This window comes from Poecilia formosa, unplaced genomic scaffold (assembly GCF_000485575.1).
Source record: "Poecilia formosa unplaced genomic scaffold, Poecilia_formosa-5.1.2 Scaffold19, whole genome shotgun sequence".
Classification (NCBI taxonomy): Eukaryota; Metazoa; Chordata; class Actinopteri; order Cyprinodontiformes; family Poeciliidae; genus Poecilia; species Poecilia formosa.
The window spans coordinates 2,094,457-2,119,268 of NW_006799958.1; the positions used below are offsets into that span (position 1 = coordinate 2,094,457).

The following is a 24,812-nucleotide window of genomic DNA, read 5'->3' on the forward strand; positions in this document are numbered from 1 at the left end:
TTTCGTTTCATATTTCTTTGACTCTTTAATTGGACAACATTTGTTCTCACCGTTAGGATCCATCTGTTCAGCCTAGGGTAGATGGGACTAATGCTGCATTCCAGTTGCACTCAGAACTGGGAAATTTCAACTTCCCAGTCTGAAGGATCAACTGGAATGCTCTCAGATTTGAGTTTCTCATTGGGATCCTGGGAGCAACTCTGACTCATGACCCCCAGTAACAACTTGTGAGGCAGACTCCGCGTTTCAATATGGCCGTTCCTCGCATTAACCGCAGTGAGATGGAAATGTGTCGATTTTCAAGCCGTGTAAAAGTTTGCTTGAAATCAGTGCTGCATGTTGTGCCAGCAACTCTAAACTGAACGAATGGAGTCATGGAGATGTTGCAGGCTTTGTTGCATTTTACATTTTGATTGTTCCAAAACTGCAGTCATGACTGCCTGCTGTTTTTGTTGTCAGTTTATGTTCAATGGGTATAATTTCATTGATTTTTGTCGAGACGGACTTTTATACACATGATTCATAACTTAAAGTGAAAATCTCTGGATTTCATTTTGTAGCGCGTCGTAAATGTGTTCTGGGGATAAATTAGTCTCAGGTTTTTTCTAAGTTGTGACGCGTTTCTAAGTGGCTACAGCTGTTGTCCAGCTGGTTGCCCACGGTGCTTGACCTTGGAAAAATGTTTGATGAAACAGATCTTGGGTTGATGCCTAAAAGCAGGAGACGCAGTTGGTGCAAAGGTTGGATCCAAGAGAGCAAACATCATTCTGTCAATTGACTCATCTTCATTTTAAGAACTGAAAAGTTCAGATATTATGGTTATGGTTAGTGTTTATTTACTTTGAAATGTCTCTTTTTTTTTTACTTCTTTTTCACATTTCTGAACTCATAAACTCAATAGCTGCTCAATAGACAGAAAACTATCAGAACTACACACATTTTTCTATCACCCAGAAGCGTTTAATCTCAGAAAGTGTCGCCAATCTCTGAACAATTACTAAATTATTCTGGTGAAACCTTTCAGACTGAGGACTCACCTCTGCAGATTCTATCCCTGCTAAGATATAACTTATTATTAAGGGGGTTTATGCATTTTGTAGTGAAGATATCCTCAATACCGTTCAATAATCACATTAAAAATTCACTTTATCTCTCGTACTGTGACCATACAGTGGATCTGAGCCAACAAACACTGAAATCACTCGGTCCGTTCTACACTGTTGTTTTTCTCTGAGCTGGCTTCCTCCTTGCATCGTCCGTGGAACGCATTCACGCCATCGGCAGGTCCTCGTTGTTCAATTTGTTAATGTGACAATGCTTGTGCAGCTTTGGTGTCAGTCTAAATACGAGGACGTTTGCATCCTCATTAAGGCCGCCTCTGTTGCTTGTCATCTGCGCCGCGGCGGTCATGAAAAACAGTTTTTGACAGGTTATTTGTCATGTTCTCCATTGAATCCGAGAAGATGCCTGTTTCGATTGCCCGTCGGCATCAAAACCTGAATTGAGTAAATGAGGAAAAACAAACCAAGTTATAGTGTTGGTCAGACTCGGCCTTCCATTCTGTCCTCTAAAATGACATTTATCTCATTGGCTCGATTTTGTGCACACACAACAGAAAAGATTAGGGTCTAAATCATTTTGAGAAGAACCCACCAAACTGGAATCAGGTCGCCGCTGCTTTTATCTCTCTCCGTTTTCTTACTGGTTCTACAGAAGCCTCTTCCAGTTGCCAGTGCCTCTCTCATATATCTTTGTCCAACCTTGATGTTCAAGGTGAGATCAGGAGAAGAGTGTGTGTGTGTGTGTGCACAAGTGGGTCATTTCAGAGCCGCACAGCGATTGGCTGCATGTCCTTAGGAACAGAAGGATGGGATTGGTTTGCCGCTACACAGCAAACACAGGAACGGATCCACGGGGACCTGTGAGCTGCGAGGAATTCTGGGAAACTACAGGGAGGCCCTGCAATGGAAGAGATGCTGCATAGAGAGGAGGAGAGGGCTGGGAGTGGACTCCGTTTTTCCACAGCCAGTTAAAAATGTCACAGCCCAAATCAGTAATCACAAATGCTTTTACTCCTGCAGGATCCAAAGCCTTAGCTACACAGGATTAATGTAAAGCAAACACGGAACTTTGCATACATGATTAGAGTTTTAATTGTTTTACACCTGAAACTCTGGTATCGCCGTCGGATTTATTTCTGTTTGGTGGATCTGACTAACAACCTTAAACCTTTTATTTTGGATCTCTGCCTCCTTTAAATTGAGGCTTTTTCTGTTTCAACTCATTTTCTAAATCTACAAGACTGTTAGGGCTTGTGAAATTTAACTTAAAGTAGAAAGGTTTAAGTAAGGAATCCAATTAAATCATGATTTTTAAACTGCATATTGTATTTACTCCGGTTGTCTTTGTTTCATGTTACATTTCGTTCGATGTGCTGAAGCATGAAAGTGTGACGAGAAATCTCTAAGGTGGCAAATACTTTTTCTCATTGCACTGTATGTCTGAGTTTGATTTTTGTTGTTCTGTTGATTAAAAAATCCCAACTAGTATATTTTTTTTAACTACCGAGGAAGCAAACGGTCAGAGTCAAATTCCCTGTGTTCATTAATGTTTTCTGCCAAAAACAACAGCAAAAAATAATCAGAAAGACCAAACCAACAGGAAGCCTGTCTCCAAGCACTTTCTGACTTTACTTTCCTTCTCCTGGAGCTACTTGTTAGTTTATGATGAAGACAACTACTTAAAAAAATGCAATTATATAAAAAACACATCAGGCGAAGCCCTAAAATAGCTGGCAACTCCATGTTATCTGTGCTGCACACCTTACTACTTTTAGGCATGGATTAATACACAGTTGATGTTTCAGTCACTAACGAGGCCAGTTGATTATAAAATGTTGCAGAGCAGCAACATGAGAAATGTTTCCAGATTAAAAATCATATGTTCTTTATAGGTTTCTAAATAAAATAATAAAATACCAACTTCAAAGCCAAACTAAGGGCAAAACCTGACTTGTAACCTTTTTTTTTTTTAATTATTTGTAATCCTTTCCAGCTCATAATGGTAAATTACTGAGTAAATAACAGCTTTATTTAAATAAGTGAGTAATTCTGATGTGATTAAACATGTTCTGAAAATCCTCAACTCCCATCCCATCTGCCAAATCGGTTGCGTAAGGAACGAAGCGCAGCAAATGCTACATCTATTTTAGTGATCGTGTAATCAGGCGGCCCCCTCACTGAAGCGACGTTAGTTAAACGGTTCATTTTCTTTCTCGATATAAACAGCCGCATGAAGGATAGAGCGAGGGGTCACAGAAAAAAAAAAAGAAAGGTCAGAGCTCGGCTTAAGGAGAGGAAACCGATGCAGGTTGGCATAAAGTGGATTTTCATAAATAAGCAGCCAAAAGAGCTGCTATCAACACCTCAGCGTGAAACGTGGAGCCTGTCTGACATCGAGCTTCCTGACGGACATTGAAAAGTGAGGAATCTATTCCCTGTAGGACGAATAAATCAATCCAACTTGAGATACGTAGAAGTTTGATTTTTGCCAAATCTGCCACTGATAAATCCACTGATGTAAATAAATGTGTTTTTTTAGAAATCGCATGCCGGATGAGTTGGGGGTAAAGAGGAGCAGCGTGTTGAACACATGCGTGCTCACTCATTAGTAGTCCTTTCACACAGATTTGCAAATTGCATTTTTCCTTTGAGAACCAGAAACGGTGCTGATGCGTGTTGGAGTGCAGCCCTGTAGACACAGATCACAGTTAGAGCAGAAACACTTTTTTTCCCCCCCGAGTAGCTAAAATTTTCTTACCAGATACTTTTTTTTTCTTAAGAAAAGAAGCTCATTTTATAAAATGATCAAAAACATTCAAATTCTTCTTTTAAGACGTCACATCATTCCGTACTGCCTTAAAACAAATAATTTGACGTATCGTATTTATCACTCGCTTTGACCTTAAAGCGGGAATGCTCACCTCCGTTAAAGGATTCTAGACTAGCTGGCATTAACGTTACAGTTTTTGAGAACTGTAGATTTGGTTTTTCCATCCATCCATCCATTTTCTAACACCCTTGTCCCTTAATGGATTCGGGAGGGGTGCTGGTGCCTATCTCCAGCTAATGTTCTGGGCGAGAGGCGGGGTACACCCTGGAGAGGTCGCCAGTCTGTCACAGTGGATTCGGTTTTTCTGACAGATTATTCTGAGATTACAAGGAATCCACTGGTTCAAAGTATATTTTGATCAGTCACTGGGAAAGCTAAAACATACGAGCAGCTGTTACTGTGATCTCAGTAAACTCTGTCAAAGGATTGGTAATAATAACTTTTACGCTGGTTAATTTATGATTGTAATAAGTCAATTATGATTAATTAATTAATTAAAGTGCTGCTGATATTGTTTTAGTTCAGTGCTGCTCATTTTTCTGCTCAGAGATATTAGAAGTTAGCCTTCCCATCGATCGCTAACCAAGTTCATCACCATTCCTTACCTGGTACGTTGTTTTCAAACAGCACAAAAAAGAAATAAAAAAAATCAACGTTGTCGATCACAACTTCTCCTTCTGCTCACTGATTGGATAGGTTGAAATTCTACTGGAGGAATCCAAGTCAATGGGAGAAAGCTCAGACAGAGTGAGAGAAGGCAGATGAGAATCAAGTGGAATTGAGTAGGAAGGCGATGGCCAGGCTAAGATCGACCTACCTGGTTCTTCTCACCTTCTGTCTGCTCCCTTCTGACCCCAACGACGACCACAAGGAACAATGCAAGGCTTACTTGATATATTTGTTTTCTCAACACTACTGGTGCTGTTTGAGCTGTTATTCTCTTGCTGCTGAGCGTTGTCGCAGAAAGACGCTTCCACAAGACACTGAAGCATCAAGCCGGCCGGCCGGCACCAAGATAATCTCAGATAAAAGATCAAATAATAAACTTTGTAGCAATTCCTCAAAAAGTTTAGACAGGGATAAAAGACTGGAGTCATATTATCAGTGAAGCCACAATCTTTCCTTGGATTTAATTTACTCAGATATCCTTATCGCCCAGACAGCAACAGTTGTGCTATTTAGCCGAGCGTTACTGCTGTCCAGTCAAATTTGTAACGTGTCCCGACCTGAAATATCTGCCTTGAAGAACAACATCAGTGGCTCCTTGACTGCTGGTATAATTAAACTGTCTTTCTTTCTCTCCTTTGGGTGCAGGTTTATTCTTCCAGACTCAGAACGGTAAAGCGCTCTGTTCATGTATCGACTTCAAGGGTCTGGATAATAACCACGGCTCACGTCGATCCTCTCTCTCTTGAGCCACGTTGTTTTGAGGTAAGGCTCAAAAACATTGAAACATCTGTGCCACATGCAGGTAAAAGCAAATGTTAAAGAGAATATACTTTAATATTTTTATATGAAACATATCTAAAACAAAGTGGGAACAAAAAACATACATAATGCAATGGTTTTAGAGAAACCGACTCCATAAATATTTCATTCCAGCTTTCATTTTAAGATGATCAGATCATTTGAACATCAGACTAATGTCATTTAGACGTTTGTTTCATTTTTGTTTAGAAAAATGAAACAAAAAAGCCCTTTTTTTTTAAAAAAAAATGGCAAAGGTACCACTGATTCAGTTTACACAGATGTTACTGAGTCTATCTCAGAGATAGAAATCTGAATTAAATATTTCATAAATCCCTTCATTCAAGTTTTAAAATGATTTTTCCCCCCCAGTGAGCTTTCTAGTAAGTGTATAACTGGGATCAATTCAATTCAACACTATTTTATTAATATATTAGAGAGAAATTCAATGTTGCAGCAGAACGGATCTACTGCAGTGATCTATATTAGAGCGGACCTGAAGAATCCATCATACATTATAAGCTTACAATGTCATATACATTTCATTATTTAACCAGCTCAGTTAAGACAAAGCAAATCAAGATGAAATATCTGAAAAGAAACAGATATATTTTAGGAATTAAGTTGTTGTTGCTGATTTTACATGTGAACTAAACTCCACAGCGTTTTCTTTAAATTCAACTTTCTGAGGTCACACTTTCTGTCTCTGCATGTTTCCCTTCAATATAGCAGTTTTCAACAAAAACACCCATTGAAAAGGACCTTGGTAAGACCATCTGCAGTCAAATCTTGGTTTCTAAAGAGAAATCTATTTTCTTTTGACTCACACTAATGTGGGGAATTTTACCATAATTCACTTCACTTAATACTTTAATGTTAAAACTCGTTGCTAAAGCGCCTATTTTTCATGTTGAATTTGACGTCTTTCAGTTTAGAAGCTGCAGGCTGGTTAACATGTTTACTGACAAGATGGGTAAATATTTTTTTTCAAAAAAAGATCAAAATCTTAAACATTTATAAATTAAAAAAAGGCTTCCTTACTTTGTGCAATAAAACAAAACAAAAAAGTCCGTTGGGGTCCTTAATGGAAGATGTTACATTTTTAATAACCTTTCTATTTTTCTCCTGCAGATAATTGAGGATTCGACTCTGCAACAGAAAAGGAACAAAATGTACATTTTCCAGTGTTTAATTTCTCTCCTTCAAACAAAATTACACTTTTCCCAAACGCATCTTCATAACTAGAGTGTTCTATTATTGATACTAGAGACAGTTTTGTCTGTGATGTTTCCTAAATCTAGAAGTCATCAATAAACACCTTTTTGTATGGCAAATATAGAGATATTCCTGGGATCCATGAGACCTCCTGTTTCCAGCGTCAGCAGCCACATAATTACTTCTGCAATCTAACATAAAGCCAGATTGTGCAACCTGAGGGTCAGTCGGAGTGAAGTGGCGCAGCAGAGACCACCCAGCAAACCCACTCAGAAACCAGAAGGAAAGTAAGATGATCCCTCATTATGACACCGGAAAACTGAGTTAGTTGACTGTAAACACAAAAAGATGATGAAAAACACGGTGCGCTCCAGCCTGTATTTACAACTTTCAGCGGCAAACAGTAGCGTTCACACACAGCGTACGCGACATTTGTATTTTTCCTTACATGCTTATCCACTCGTACAGTTGTGTGTGTGTCTCTGTGTGTGCGTGTTTGCCTCTCTAAACACTCTATATGTCCCTGTTTCTATTTGTTGAGCGCGTTAGTGAAGGCGGGGGCCAGACATGCGCAGTGCGGAGGCAGTGTGCCGCGGAGAGCGCGCCACTCTCCGGCTCCGACAGAGTCCCGGAGTGTCCGGATACCTGAAGGATGACGGGCTGACTGACTGATGGCTGCTCGGCCAAAGTGCGGGCGGAACCTGCGGGCTGGAGACGCTGGTCGGTTCAGGATCGATCAAAAGTGACCGACCGGACAGCTGGTTTAGTGTGAGAGCGGAGTTGAGCGCTTTAGACCAACAGGACTCTACTTTCTTCATCCATCCATCACCTCTTCTTCATCCGGTAAGGCACCTTGCTCCTTCTTTTCCCGATGATAGCTCTTCTATCACTCCGCCTCTTTTCCTGTTTTCTTTTCTGAGTTAGTTGAAGATTTTAATGTAGCTGCTGCTGTATAACCCCTCAGTATGATACTGCCTTATTCTTATCCATATTATTTGTCAGTTAATTTATTCAAGTCATTTTGTCGTCTGTTTCCCATTTGATATATCTGCTGATTTTTGGCCCTTCTGACTGGAATGATTAGTTTGATGATGTGCTTCTGTCTTTTGAGTAAAATAATCCCTTTAATTTGTTTAAATGGTCACTTCTTGTGCTCATTATACATATTTATTTAGCTTTTAAGCATTATAGTGGGTACATTTTATGAGAAAGCACGAACAAAGATAAGCAGTTCATTTTAAAAGCTAAATACAAAGGTTTTTTTTTTTTTTTTTTTTTTGCTTCTGTCAATGTGTTTTGCTGATTAAACAAAACTAATCTGTTTTGGCAGAATAACAAGAACTAAAATTTTCATTGTAGAATTGCATATTTTTGTTTTCTTGCTTTTGAGATCCAAAACTAACAAAATATTTTGTGTTTATGCCATAAATATACAAAAGTGAATGACATTAAAGGTCACACTCTAAAAACTTCAAGGTAAAAAGCAGCCCATCCCAGTTTGGGGTTGGATATGTGCATATTTGGGCATTTAATACAACACGGTCATGTTGTGGGTTCTGTTTTCAACCCTTAAAATGGGCTAAAGGGTCAAATGTGAAGGGTGGGTTAAAAAAAAAGGAACCAGTTACCCAGAAAAATAAAAATGTAACGTTTGTGTTAAAACGAATGATGTTCATCCATTGATAATTTTTTAACACATTGAAAGGGATTGTTGTTTCTGTCTGCAGCAGTTAGAGGCAATTAAGGCACCTTGGTTGACCTTTTCCAGAGTGTGTTGACCAGCATAGGGCAACACAGAAACACACGACATAGATAGTCATACCCACAAACTCTCATCACAGAGAACCATTGAATGAGCTCACAGTGTCTTCAGTCAATTAGCGTCTAATTACAGCGGCCAATTAACCTATTATACACGCGTTTGGATAGTAGGATGGAAGCCACTTTACCTGAAAGCAACAGCAAATAATTGTGTCCAAATATTTTCTTTGTTTTTTCATTATTTCTACATTTGAAATAATAAGGAAAAAGAAGAAGAGTTACATTATAGTCTAACAGGTCAAGATGCTCATCCTGCCACATACTTCTTGTTCGTGCCATACAGTTGGAGGTGCAGTCTCACATAATGGAAAAAAAATAATTGCAATGTCAGCAGTCTATTCAGCCTTCCAACAGCTTCTTTTGAAAGCTATAGACAAAAACTATAACTTTACGCGCAGTTTTCATGCTGATCACAGAGTACGCACTGTACACTATAGCATTTGGGAGCCTTAAGACAAAATGTACAGGTTTGCAATATAAACTCGTCCACCGTGCAACAGAGATTCTTGAGAATAGGGACAAAACAGGTCCTATGGATAAAGCACAAAATTTGAATGAAATATACACAAAATATAATTTTTTCAAATAAAAAATAAAAACAAAACTAACCTGGGTCATGTGAGCACAACAATGTATATTTTCCTGGTTTTTGCTGAATTTTTTTTTTTATTTTAAACATTGTAGTCGGTGGATGATGCCTGTAAAATCCCTTGTCCTGGAGCAGAACTCAACACATTATAATAGTTTAAAACAATTAAAGGAATACTAACATTATATATTATGACTATTAAGTATATATTCATATAAATAATTATAAAAATATCAATAAATTAATTAAAAATAATTTTTATATATTTTCCAACTCCATTGAAATTTGTCCCTAGTTTTTGTCAACACTGTCAGACATGAAAAGAATGTAAAAAAAATCAGGCATTATTGGGGGGCACCAGAACTTCTGAGGACCCCTTGACGTCATCTTTTCTCTCATAGACATAATATAAGGACATATAATATAAAGATTTCATGGACCTGACGAGCTACAATATGGCCTCCTTCAGAATAACATATAAATTGAGGTAGTTTGGTATTTCGTCAACTCCGTCAGATGTCAACTCCGTCAGAGTTTTTGTGACTCTTTCGGTGAAATTGTTGACAAATCTCACTTAAATGTGCAATTAATTCATTTTAATGTATTTTACATGAATTGCATTACTATCAAGTTTTTCATTTTACTCTCTAGTTTGTCACCACCTTCAGTTCTGTCAACACCATCAGATGGACTTTTTGTTGTTTTTTGTTTTAAATATTTCTTTTGTTTCTTATGGAAAACCGAGAGCGGCGGAGATACCATCGGCTTATATATGTAAGTTTCAGGTTTTTTGTTTTTAATTTGTAGGTGCGACTTTATAGTATGGTGCGCTCTATAGTCCGGAAATTACAGTAATCACATTGCATTTGGGTTAAACAGGTAGTTCAGCAGTGTTTTTGTGTGCTGGAGAATTAAGAAAATATGGTCATCTGGAAGATCTGGATGGATAAATTGTCTTCTGTTTATTTAATTTTGAAAGATTTTTTCTTCTTTGTGTGTGCAAACTTTAGGAAGTTAAAATAAAAATAAAGTTTTGACGGTCAAAGCAAAGCATTAAGTATTTTCACTACATAAGTGCTACGACAGAAAGTTTGGTATAATTTAGCTCATTTTAAGAGTATAACAAATATCACTGCAAACGCAAGTGAACTCTAACTAAAGCTCTTAAACACTGCACTTTCTTTATTCTTTTTAGCTTTTAACTAGCAGACACACAAAGGTCGTTACAATTAGAAAATCAAATACAAAATAGCCTTTGCAATGTTACATGAACCCTAGTTCTTTGAAAATTGTGCAATAAAGTGTTTCATGTTTGAGATTTTCACTAAATAGAAAAGAGTCCTCTCATCTAATCTCCGTTCTCATTATACGGCAGATGTAATATTTCTTTGGTGTATCCATTAAACATGAGGAGACTTCAGAAAATGTTCAAATGTAGATGTAATTTATTCTCATCAATGATTCTAACATATCTCTTGTGTGCATTGAACAGACTTCATTATTGATATGAAGTCCAGTACTATGCTTCCCTCCCATGAACACTCACACTGACACACTCCTGTCAAAACTGGAAACTGGTCCTTTCCTTTTTTTTCCTTTCTTTTCCTTTCCTTTCCTTTCCTTTTCTACTTTCTCCTTTCCTTTCCTTTCCTTTTCTTTCCTTTCCTTTTTACTTCCTCCATTCTTTTAATTTCCTTTCCTTTCCATCCTCTTTACTTTCTTTTTATTTCCTTTCCTTTTATTTCCTTTCCTTTTTTCAAATACATTGATGTCTTTCCTTCATTGCACCATCCCTTCCTCTTTGTTCCTCGCATATTGCCTTCCTTCCTCAACTCTGTATTTTTTTCACTTATCTTCTACAGTTTTTCTCCTTTGTGTCCCATGTGAAACGAACCGGACATCAATCACTCTGTCCTTTTTACCCTTCCTACCTTTCCTTTTGTTCCCTCCATCACTCCATGCCGCCTTCAGTGCTTCAGTCTTTTTCCTGCTGTGCTGCTGCTCTTTGATTGGATGTTTAGACCTTTTCACAGTTTGTGTCAGACTTTCCTTTTTCTAATTAGCACTTTTCACCTTGATTAAAGGAGAAGTCCTCTGTTGCAGAAAGAGAAAAGGGGAACCTATAGTTTTGGGCAGGAATAAGTTAACGATCAACGGTACTGTTAGAAATAAACTATAAGAGACTAGTTCTTCTCTTTCTGCTGATTTATTTTGTAAGTCCATATTAACACAACGTTTCCAAAAACTTCTAAAAAAAACTTGTGTTTACACAATAGCAGAATGAGTCAAATAGCGATTGAAACAATGTAGTTTGCATTCCATGCCTGTAGGAGGCGATGAAACTTTGTGAACTTTCTGATGCGGTGTTGTGTTTTCGTAACCCTCTGCTTGTACAGAAGTGTGTATTTGATCCTGTGCATGTTATGCATCTTTGCCAGCGTCTTAAACGATGCACGATGAGCAGATTGTGTTTTATCATGCCTAATAGTCTGAAGAGGTGCAGCAGCACAGGCAGAACATGGAGGTGGTTCTTGTTGTTGTTGTTGTGCTGTGAATAAGTAAAAACCCGACTTTACTGACTTCATCGATTCCAAATGTTTTCAGTTCGCCTTTACACAGACATGTTTGGCAAACATTTGTGCTCTTGTCCAGCCAAGACGCAGCAAAACATTTGCTTCTTGCTGTTCTGGCATGTTGGTATTTTTTCCCTTCCTATTTCCACTTTGATTTGGTACCCAAAAAGCAAACCTCTTTGTACCTATGCACTTAAAACATTGCATGTGAAATTATTATTATTTTTTTTTGTAATTAAATATGTTTTTAAAATGATGGGAATTAATTTGTAATGGAAATACAACAGTTGAAAACGTTGTCTTTTCAGCCTATTTCAGGACCCTGATCTCCATTTGGGTCAGCTGACCCGGAAATTATGACACCAAAATACCTCGAAGTGGGCTTTTGTCGTAAGATATGATTTCTTAATAACATTTCCTTACAACAGTCCATTTAGGAAAATTACTTTAAATTGTTGATTTTCAATCAAAATGTCCCCCTAGAAAGCAACCGGAACAGTGACTAGGAATAAAGATATAAATGCACATTCTTGAGTCTTTTCATAGGTTGTCAAATTGCGTAATGTCAGCTGGTGTTCTTTAGGTTTTAGATGTGTCCCTTATTCAACACAACCAGTTTAGATAAATGGACCATTATCAGGCCTCTGCAGAACTTGAGGTCATGTCCAATAAGCTGCGTCGGAGCAGGATGTCAGAACTGGAGACCACTGGCTGAAATAAAAGTCAAGTTTATGTACAGAAATGTGTGTTTTGATAACTGTCTGCTTTTATTAAGTAATGAGAACAACAATATGTCTTCACTATGTCACAGTCATGAATTTTGATGATGGCTCTCCCTTACAAACATTATCATTTCAGCTCTGGGACTTTATGTTGTCGGTTCAGAGGCAAATCAGTGGTGACTGTTCTAATCAACTTTATTAGTCCATCCATAGTGGGTCATTTTGGACAGGATTGATTGCAAGAAGGCATCTCTGGCCTGACTTGAAAGAATTGCAGCTTCTCCCAAATAAAAGTTTAGATGGATTTGGATGATTTATATCAAAAAATTGCTTTCTTTACTTGGTATTTTTGATCATATTAAACCATGAGGGCATTATCTTCTGTTATCTTATGTTTGCACCATACTAATTACTGAGTATCTGTGAGGTAGTATTTGACAAATTAGTAGCTAGATGATAATTGTTACTATTGGTCCAAAATGATCCTGAAGATGACAGATTGCAGACGAGCTATTATTTTTGGTTATTATTTTTTGCTTAGAGCCTCCTCCTAGTCAGCTCAGCCTCCTGCTGTGCATAAGGAGAAAGCTGTTGTGTTTGCTCTGCTTGTTTGCGTTGAAGCAGTGAAACAGTATGCTTCCACATCCCTTAATCCACCCGTTGTTTTCCGCTCATCTGAGATCACGTTCTCAGTCCAGGAGGGATAATATTTTACTTCCCTTTGGGATCAATTCAGTATTTTTGAATTGAATTGAATTAATCCCTCCAGTGAGTTTCTATTTTGCCCCCTGGTCTGCCTTTGGGCTAACTCCTAGCCACCCAAGGAAAATAGTCTTTTACAGCCACTTCTGCACAGGATCTTGTCCTTTTACTGGTGGTCCGTATCTAATAACCAAAGGTGAGGGTCAAAATGTAGATAGACTAGTAAATCGATAACTTTGCAGTTAAACTTAGTTCTTTTTGCACAATTAGAGACCAGACCACTACAGACAAGCTCTGAATATTATTATTTTCAACACAACACAGGCAATTTAAACCTTTAAAGCTGTGTTAAAAAGACATAACTTCATGCAGGTGTTACTGGTGCTGACAAAAGTTTCACATAAGTGCATATGTCATCTAATGAACAGTCCCAGAGTCTGAATGAACCACTTGAACCACTTAGCGTTCGCAACTACAAAAAGAAAGACCGTGCAAGAATAAGGAAAAAAAATATCAACATGAATACGCTGTGATCTCTCAAAGCCAGTGTTGTTCTAATGTAGGGCTTTGGCTGGATAAACACACTGTTTTTACTTTTAATACCGCAGATTAATCCGCCCATTGAATTAGAAAAACAACTGGCTGTTAGATAAATAAATAAATCGGCCATTAAGCCCTTGGTGAGTGGTAATGCTCTACAAGATGGCATTATTTTATGGCATCCCAACCTGCTGATAGACGCCATTAAATCATTGCCAGACAATAATACCCAAATGTTAGAGATTAACCTGCTATGAGACTTTCTCTCAACCTTTAGGTCCATTTTTAACTGACAGACTGTGCATAAAAGCTCGGGCCTAAAATCCCAATAAAAGCTCGGGCCAATAAAAAGCTTTTACAATTTTACAGTATAGGTAGATATGTCCTTCGGTAACACGCTTGCTCTTTTTTTCGCCTCCACATAAATCAATTTTTATCTATTTATAGCTTATGACAGCATTCCTACACACAGTGTCTGCATGCGTGTTGTTGTGTGCCAGGACTCCAACAGTGGGCAGATTGAGAAGCAGCATGTTGTTACGTCAGGGCAGATTAGTTTGGAAAGCTGCAGGGAGCACACGCACACACACACACACACACACACACACACACACACACACACACACACACACACACACACACGCACGCACGCACACACACATGCAAAAGCAAAATAAAATCACACACACAAACTGTTGTTTCTACTCTGAAGCTCCTCATTTCAGTGTCTGTATGTGTGGACAGACAGCAGCAGGCAGGTGTAATGAGCTCAGCTAACAACTCCCTTCTTGTCTTGTTTGAACAGATATTCCACATCTGTCTTTAATTGAAAGCAATATTTCACACAGTTGCAGGGTTTTTTTTCTTCTTTCATTTCAAACCCAGAGACATGCAGTTGTTGAGAAGATACTAGCACTTAGCTGTTAGCTTAGCATAGCTTTTGGAAACATGGGGCTTTGCTGTTAGCTTAATATAGCAGTCAGAAACGTTAAGTTTATTTTAGTATGCCAATCAGAAACATAAAGGTTAGCTTAGCATATTAATCATAAACATGTTGTTTACCTGCTGGTTTAGCTGTTAGCTTAGCATATTAATCTTAAACTAATCTGTTTAGCTGTTGGCTTAACATATGGTGCTTAGCTTAGCAAGATTATCATAAAAAAAAAGGTTTTAAAGGGGGGCAATTATTTTTTAGCTGTATATCAGGTTATAATGTCAGTCACTCATCAAAAACATACTTGAAGTCCTGCTTTGACTCATTTATGCATGAGGAATTGTTGAATCTGCTGCTGCAAACATTCATGTTTGCCTTCCTGCTCCTGCAATGCGCCGCCTATTTACCCAAAGCTTCATATTGGAGCTTCAGTCCCCAGCTGACCTCCCGCCTCCACAGGCATTAATGGACGACGTGAAGAAGCGTTGTTGTGATGACGTGCTGAGGGCAGTGTCAGAAAACGTAGAACTTAGGCTTTTAAAAAGACAAAGGCCAATTTCAAGGTGTCAGATATGATGCAAAGTCAAATTTCTTTTAAATTGTTTTTGACATATACTGCATAGCATTTCTATACCAACTGATGGTAAGATATAACTTAATTGTGCTATGAAATGCCACTATATTCCTTGAAAATACAATTCAATTCCTTTTAACTTAGTATAATGATCAGAAACATTGGGGATTTGCTTACCATATTGATTAGAAACATGGAACTAATCTTAGCATAGCAACCAGAAATAGGAAGCTTGGCTTAGATTGACAAAAATGATTAAAAACATGCTGTCTAGCTCTGTAAAGTAATCAAAAACATTGGGTTTAGCTTGGCATCAGGGCATCACTCTGAAACCAAATACTTGTCGATAATTCAGTAGGCATTATATAAATATAATTTGTTTCAAAACCCAATTTTTTAGCTTAGTTCATCACCTTTCTCCGTCCATCAACCCAGTGAAGGTTCCCAAAATGTAGCGACATGCGCTTGGTAGAGATGCCAGACTATCCATATTTTTCTTGACCAAAATAATCAGAATTATATTTTTTAAAAAAGTATAGGAACCTTTTTTTTCATTCAGCTGTCCAGCAGTGTGCAGCAACGTGCAGGAGAGGGACAGTATTGTGTAGCACCATTAACATTTCGTGACATCTCTCATCTCATCTTAGCAAATTTTGACACCCTGACTTTTTAGAACCCATCTATAGCTCGACGCCTGAAACCGTCTCATGCCCCATTAAGAGCAATCTCCAAGCTCTATTAAAACCAGCTACCCAGATTCAAGGCTGATGATCTTGCACATCCACTTTGTGTGAAACAACTTGTTTCCCCTCAAAGGCAGTTTTCTATCACCCTAGCAGGAACACACGGACCATTGCAGTGGTGTGTGCAGTAGGTAGTTTGCTGGTGCCTACAGTACAGAGCGCTAACAGTGAGCCACTTCATTACTCCCATTCTGTCTGCTGTGATTTATGGAGCTACCTGTGCCCGAGTCTGTGCGTCTACACCTGCTCCCCATGTTGTCTGAGGATATTTTTAATTAATTGCCTGTCATGTGATAAAGAGGAATAGATGACAGTAATGAAACGTGATTGGGTGATTATTACGAAAAACAGAATCAGGCTCGATACAAGGTGTGTGTTTGTGATTGAGGGGGAAATTGTTAAAGCTGAAGTTATGAGTTGGTGTGTGTGTGTGCTTCGTGTGTGTGTGTGTAAATAGGACGGCAGTGATGAAGTGTTCGCTCACGACTCCCGTCTCGGAGGTATTACATGCACACACACCGAGGTTGTGAAGGTCATAACGACACACACTCCTCCTACACACGTTACCTGGAAGGCTACCGAAAGTGGTGAGAAGTTTCACCTGTCGGAAAATGATGTTCAGATCTCACGTTTTATCACAAAGCAGCTGAGACTAAATCCCTGTTGCCATGTCCTGGTGTTTGTGTTCATAACAGTCGACTGCTTACTCAGCTGGTTGACACAAAACACAACCAGCACAGAACTGGTGCTGGTCTCGTACAAACCTAGATGTAATTTTTATTATCAGTTTAGGTTAATTTGTGATGTTCAGTGAGTGAAACAGAACATGATTTCCACTCTTGATCTTATTAGATTTATTTTCTTCGTGTTGGCTATTAATGAAACTTTGTGGCCTGTTAGTGTTCAGCTGCAATCACAGAGTGAAATGCTGCATGCATGCAGGACTAAATGAGAAAATATATTGCAACAACATTAGCGCCACACACAGGTGAAGCGATAATCTCCGCTGACGCGCTCAACTGGGAAAACCTTACCGCATTACTGCTGATGCTACTTATGATGACTGAGCTAGGGAAGCTACAGAACTGAGCTCCCTGAGCTGCCTCGTTTTAGTCTATTAAAAATTTAAAACAGGAACCTTAAAGGGATGTTTTTAGATCAAATGATGCATGAACATGTATGTAGAGTGCTGTAAAAAACTTTAATCAGTTTTTGCGTTCTTATTATATAATACAGCTCTGGAAAAAATTAAGAGTCCACTGAAAACCTCCTGGGTATTCCACCAGATATTGATTTCTGGATTCTTCCTGAGTTAAAACATTAGTATTGTTGTTTCTAAATTAATATAAACTTGTTTTCTTTACTTTATTTGAGGTCTAAAAGTACTGCATCTTTTTTGTTATTTTGACCATTTCTCGTTTTCTGCAAATAAATGTCTAAAATGTCTAAAATGCTAAATGTCAGGTATTCATAGAATAAAAGAACAATGTTCATTTTATTCAAACATATACGTACAAAAAGTAAAATTAGAGAAACTTATAATTTTAAGTGGCCTCTTAATTTTTTTCCAGAGCTATTTATGTTTGAGATTGTCAATTTAAGTTTAATATCATACATGCAATAAATAACCTGAGGACCAACAAATAGTTGCGTTTTATTTAATAAAGGAAACAAAAACTATCCAAACCAACCTGATCCTGTTTGGAAAAGCAATGCCACTTCATAAATTAACTGTTGACAGTTCAGTTTCAGTAGATCTGATCACCGTCAAACCTTTCGAATCAAGAAGTAAATTAAACAGAACATGTCTGGCAACATGAAGTAGGCTAAAGCTTTCACAAGGTAACACATCATGTCACAAGTTACAGAAAGTTAAAAAACTAACTGACACCAATTAGTTTGAAAAGCTGTTTTTTATTTTTTATTTTTTTTTTTAGGTTTTGCGACTCCATGTGAATAATTTGTCATAATTGATCTGATCACAATATGTCGACATTAACGGGAGGTTAGGAAAATATAGATAACTAATATCAAGTTTTTATATCTGTACATCGCTATGAATAAGACTCCAAAGATCAGATGTTTTCAAAAACACAATTTAAGATTTGAGAAGATTTTACTTTATAGTGTTTAAGGCACAAAAAGAGTATTTTCATTTGTGCCTCATTTCAAATTATATAAAAAATATTACATGCTAATCCAACTTTAACTCTAAAATGTTGCAGCTATCCTTCTAGATCAATTATCCTCAGATCAATACTTGTTTGATCATTACGTTGTAAAGACTTTTCGTGTGCAGAGTGGGGTTAATCTAGGCAAGAACACAACATGTTCTGTTGTGTTGGGGGTCACAGGAGGAGAGCTAGGCTCGCCCAGGGCAGGACTCATGCCAGAACCCCCCCACTGCTCCCCACTGACAGGATAAAGAGCCCTGGGTTTGGTTTTGGCATCCAAAATTTACCGGATGCAAATATGACCGAGCATCTGCGGGACATGGCTGGAGAGGCCTAATCCACGGTGACCCCACGCTGACACCAACACCCCTGAGGGACTCCCTGCCAAACGCCGCAGTGCTGGGACTCCCCAGTAGCCATGACCAAATAGAAAATGTCACATTAAATCATAACTGCAAATTAGGACATGAATAACAGCCTGGAGGAAGTGAATGACTGCGGCGACATTGTTTAAGACGTTGTTTCGATAACCTCACACCAACGATTATCAGTCACAACTCAGTATGTGTGTACACATACAAAAAACTTTATTTTTTTTTCCAGGAAACAAAAGCTATCCAAATTCTGTTCTAAAACAGAATTTCTAGAAACGTTTATTTAGTTCCTGTTTCCACTATGCCCCCAACGTATTGGCATAAACTTGCCCATATCTGCAGTCAGAGCAATAATAAAAAGTTTAAAGCTACTGTCATTGTGACAAACAATGCTGGATTAGGACCCACATTTATCTTGTCAGCACAAACTGCAGGATGAGAGGAGAAAAAACCCCTGAAAAACTCCTTGTTGGAGACCTGGAGGATGTTTATGAAATGATACTTCTGCAATAAAGATGAATTTCTTACAAGGTTTTACACGAATTTGCCAGAGTGCAAATTTTTTAGAACATTTCGCTGTTTTTGTGCAAACATAAACAGAGAAATGGTTAATTTGGAAGTCTGTTCACATTATAATTGAGTTTGTCTGCAGAAATTTATGTGACGGAGATATAATTCTTTTTTTTTTTTAGACTGTCAATTTAAAGTCTAAAAAATATTTTGACTTTTTTATTGGTCTGATTTAATATTCTGATATTTACTGGAATAATTTAGATTTTCAATCAGAACATTGATAATAATTATTGATTATTATAACTGTAATAATTATGATAATCATTTTATCACATTTTTGGTGATAAAGCGTGACACTTATCACTGCAGCTCTGCAACACAGAGAGATAATCAGATATCAAAACAACTCTGAAAGATATTTGAGGAGGACATTTTTGGTGATAAAACCATGTTCATAAATGCTTTCCAAAGAAAAGATTTTTCAAATGTTAGTAAGCACAACAGTATGAACACTACAAATTTTGGGAAGCAGTGACCTCGCAGTCAATCTCATCCACACCCACTAGTGCGTGACGAAGCCAACCAGCACTGGAAACCATATTTCTAGTGATGTAGATTTGTGCAGACAGTGTTGTCAAAACACTATAGCCATGTGCTGAAAACAGGAAATTTGAGATTTCTAAGAGTTTCTAGCATTGCTTACACTCTACTTTGATAAAATGGCTGGAATCTGTGTTTATTACTACCACATGGGTGTGTAGAAACCTGAAACTAGGTAGGAGTTGTTGGGATATTGGCAATATACTGTATAATAAGGCAAAACTAAAATTTCTGTCTCATAAATAAAGAAAATCATGACAAAGGAAGCACAAAAACAAAGAAAAATGAATGCTTATTGTAGGCCCAGTCAATAAATTAGAATATTATAGAAAAGTCCATTTAAATCAGGAACTTTATAGATTAATGACATATTTGAATGCCTTTATTTCCGCTATGATTTTTTTACTTACAGGTAAAGAAAACATGACATTTACAATTAGAATATTACCTCAGACCAATAAAAAAAAAAACCTGCTTAAAGGTTGTCTGTTTTCAAAAGAAACTTTTAATCTGACAAATGAGCCTCATGTACTGAATATGACAGCATATTGACACGATTTTAGGTCAATCAGGAAGACGAGCGACTTCTTTGCATCAGCAGGAAAAGGACAGAAAAGTTAATCAAGTCAAACACGACGTCACAGTGTTTTAAATGTCAAGGTGACGCTGTTCTTTTAATAGAAACCGAGACGCGCCTCAACTGTCAACACGCCGTCCTCCGTGATGTCGCTCCGTCAGCTTCCAGCTTCACTTTGCACTTTGAAATTCCTTAGTTAGGAGACGGTTAAACTTCGCACAGTGCGCGCGCGTGTTTATGTGTTTGTCTCACGTTTCTTCTCCCATTAGTTGAGTGGAACAGGTGTTGAATGTTTGATGAGTCAGCATGTTGAGGAGGAAATGATGTCATAGACGTCGTCTCCTCTTTCGGTCTGCGTTGATGCTTTCTTGCTGTGGCGTCAAGTCCTTCACTGCTCCTGCTAAGATGGCTGATTTGCACACAATGTGTGGCACCTTTGAAGAGATTGTTGCCATGCCAACCTGCAATGGACCAGCAGGACGTATCTAACCTTTTGCAGTGACTAGTCAGATATTGTGAGCTGATGTCAAAAAATTTGGGATTCGTGCTTAAAGCAATATGTTATTTAATAAAAATAACTTGAAACATGGTGTGATATTGTAAATTGTGTGAAGAAATTGAAAGACAACGGAGCAACGTGTTGCTGAGATGTTCAGGGCCAAAGTAAAATCTACAAGAAAAAACTCAATGCAGGATTTTCCAACAGGACATTGAAATACAAAAAAATATTAGGATTAAAGTTAATGGCTTTATCTGCTTGTTATAATGCAATTAAAAGGTTTTTAGGTCAGTTTTCTATATTCTATCCAATATTCTGTCCAAAGTAAGGAAATATTGAGATAATACTCAGATTAATAATATTTATTCTTGTCTTCTTTGGGGTCTTAAGCTATAATATTTCATGAGAATCAACAGAACCAAACAGGGATCAGAACCAAACTAAGGGGAATTTGGATACGGCAAATATTTGTACTGCATTTGTTGCCATAACAGACACACTTAAAATAATTATCACCTCTTTAATTAACAGGCAAATGGATGAAAAATGTGTGTTTAAAAGATAACAGCGTATCTTAAACTTTAAATCTACTTTCATGTTTAGTGAAAGTAAATTTTAACTAAAATTTACTGTAGTCAAAAGTGCATTTTTGTCAAAATTTGACTAAAGTCCTTCCACCAAGTATGTTACTAATACTTGGGTGAGCTGTGTGTGTTTCTCACAAACTCTTGACTAACAAGAGAAATTTCTCACAAAGTCAAATCAATCCACCTGCAACTTACTGACGAGATGACGCAATAAAACCTTTGATTTGAAATGTGACTCAGAATTAAATTGCACAGGATGATTTTGTGTTTGAAGGGACATGTGAGGCGTCTTTGGTTCCCGCTTTGAACAGGGTTATAATTATTGTCCACTTATAATCAAAGTTTCAAAATTAAAGTTGGTGTCTGTTAACAACATCTATTATTATTAGGAAGCTCTTTCCATGCAGACCGTTCTCTGATCCAGCTGAACTACACGTAGCCAGAAGAGACGGATGTCACCTCGCATCAGTCTCACATGCAAAGGCCCGACGTTCTGGGGGACCCCAAGGGTGAAAAGTTTTATATAATTTAAGCATTTAATAAATGTGTTCAGAGGAGTGTTAGTGGTAAAGTGCTGCAACAGGAAGCTTTAGACAAGAAAATGTTGCACAATGAGACACAAAATGTTAGATTATATCATCGAGATATAACCAGAGTGACAGGAAGTGACTGAACAGAACTAAATCATGGAGAAAATAGAAAAAAAAATACTAGATACTCTCAAAAACAGCAACTGAACACAAGTTCAAAGAAGTATAATGTTGTTAGAAAGGTAAAGTTGACGTAAAACAACAAAAACAAACAAGAAAATAATCTGATAAGTTCTATGTCTGTTCAAATCTTTGTCTATTTGTGCAATGTGAAAACTGTGAGTTCAACTTCAGCTTCCTCAAGTGGTAATTAATTGTTTTAACTCTCCGGTCGTGTTGAGAGACGGTGTCCATCGAACCCCACAAGCTTTTTATTCTGTACGCGGTCCAGCGAGGTTGCACTGACCCCATGTGTGGTTTCACCAGGTTATTTTTCTGTGTGTGGTTTCGGGAACTGACGGTCTGACGGGACAGCCTCCTCCAGTCCCTGCTGTCCATCCGTGACACCTGCTGCTCTCCTCCTGAGCGTCACACTAAAACTGCAGAAGGATTAAGGAATTATGGAGATAAAACATAAAAATGAAACTGTACACTAAAATTCAAATGTATATTGTGAGATTTTAATCCCATTGGTTCTGACCATTTTGTTATTTGGTGTTGCTGGACTTTTACTTCATAAAGACTACCATCAGTGAGTAATATGACAGTGTTCAGTTCCCCAAGTGAACGTCTTCTGGTATGTTGAGGTCAGAGGTCAGAGGAATTTCATGAATGCCCACCAGATGAGGGACGGGGGTAAATCAGACGACAGGCGCTCAGAAGTGTTCAAGTGGTAATCTCTATTATTAGACCACAGATTATACCAACTGAGCTAAAACTCACACAGGCAGACACTAACACATTTATCTGCGGATTATAATCCCAATCCCACAATCTCCTTCTGGCTTGACCAATCATGTCCTACCAAATCCTACACAGCCTGCAGGGTAACCTAGATGTAGTATGTGTGTGTGTGTGTGTGTGTGTGTGTGTGTGTGTGTGTGCGCGCGCACATGCGTGTGTGTGTGTGTGTGGGCATGTGTGTGCGTGTGTGTTAATGTCTAACAGGCTGTAATAGAGGAAGATCTGGTCCATCTCTTTCCTATTTAGGCAGGAAAAGTACTCCATACAGATTTCCAAATTAAGGTGGAACATTATTTTACTTTTTGTACACTTATTAGTCAAATAAACTCATGGGAATTGTAGCTTACTTTTGTTACACTGAAGCCTGGGATTATATTATATTATGTATACTTTAGGTGAAAATACCTCTGTCTTTTTAATGCCACAAAATTTATTAAAACATTTAAGCTGCTACAAAATCAATATAACATTACTTATGAAAGCTTTGACAATTGACTCTAACCTTTATTAATATATATATTTGATTAAGTTTATGCATAAACTTAATCAAAAATGTACAACAAACATTCTTTTAAGCTTTTGTTGTTCAGGGTATTGTCATTTTGTTTGCAAGCTGTAGATTTAAAAAGTGATGCACTGTGAGCTTTCAATTTCCAAATAAATATGAAAATAAGTCAGCCATAAAGATCTACTCACACACAAAAAACTCAGAAAAGAGAAAACTATTCACCATTTACTTCAGTTTATATGTACAAGTGTACTTATCCATTTTTTGTTTGCATTTTCACTATAATTAACTGAATGTGAATCATTTATTACAGAAGGACAGATACGTTGTCATTGCTGTTGTTGTAATCTGCTCTCTGTAAAGCTGTAACAAAGATCTAAGTATTCTGTACATATGTTTTAGAATAAGACCTGTATGTTTTTTTCATTCATTTGGATCCAGATTATTTTGTTAGGAATGTTTGACCTCGAATGTTAATTTGATTTCTACATAACTGGTAGAATCTTAAGAACTATTATACAGCTTGATTTCTTTTTTTTGAAGGACATATCTTTATTACATAAATCTGCCTAAAAATCGTGATATTAGTCATAGTGACATAATCTACTTTAAAAAAAAAACAACAAAAAAACTTCAATTTTAAACAACACAATGATGGAAAAAGGCTCCCTGTTTCTTTTACTGCCAATTAATTCGTTAACAGGTAAAAGGGTTTTTGTTGCATCCTTTGGTTTCCTGGTCCAGAGCGTTCTGTCGTTAGCGCTGAGGGCCCCTTGAGTCTGAGGTGCCTTTGTGAAAACTTCAGTCCTGGATTTTTAAAGAGGAGCAAAGCTTCACCTTGAACAGTAAGTCACATGGCGACGGAGCAGAGCAGCTATTTAAAGACAGAACTGAAGTCACAGTGTCCTGCAGTGAAGGTTGGACAGAACAAAATAAACGCGCATCGTTGCCCTCTCTGGGTGTGTTAGGTTTACTCCCACAGCTGTGCTTAAATCATGCAACATCAAATCACCAATGTGAGAATTTGAGATCAGAACAAAAACTCCAGATCTCATCTTTTCATTTAAACATGAGCTATTTTTAGATTTTGGGAAACAATTAAATCTGTATCCTTGATTAAAAACAACTGAGATTTCTGGGATACATAATATATCTACATGTTATGGAAACTAAAACGCTCCCTTTCACTTTTTTAAAAAGAACCTGTAGAATACAAGTTTTAATTTCCAGCAAAAAAAAAAAAAAGAGAGAAAAGAAATGAGAGTATTTTAAGTAGCAAATCCCCAAATAAGAGCGAACCGGGTCAGCTTTAAAATTTCAAAACTTATACCTTGTTTTAAGGCCTACCTATGGTAAGATGTATCACTCCTCACTGTCAAAACCCATTTATAGCAACACAGATCCTCTAAAAATAACAACAAAAAGTAATAGAGACATTGACATGTCAACTGCGACAACGTGTAAAAAAAAATCATAATATTTGATCAGGGTGCCTTAGAAATTAAATTTTGAAATCCACAATTCTTTGTTTCCCTTGCATATAAATATGTTGACAGATGGATGTTTCTCTCAGCCAGTTTTTCAATGAGGAAAAACAAAAGGACATGCCATGCAAGCGAAGCAGGTATGTGTTATAGTCAGGAAGTGGCTATCAGAAAATAATTTCCACACCAGCCCATATCTACATTCAGAGTACTAATTAAAAGTTTAAAACTT

At 37.5% G+C, this 24,812-nt stretch overlaps 1 protein-coding gene across 1 annotated transcript in view; it reads left to right on the forward strand.

Annotated features, from left to right (window-relative positions):
• The first annotated feature begins 7,139 nt into the window (after window positions 1-7,139).
• Window positions 7,140-24,812, forward strand: part of znf385b (zinc finger protein 385B) — a 62,094-nt gene continuing 44,421 nt past the window's right edge. The window contains exon 1 of the mRNA XM_007547225.2: window positions 7,140-7,416. The gene's annotated coding sequence lies outside the window, so the exon portion shown is untranslated. The remainder of the gene's footprint in view (window positions 7,417-24,812) is intronic.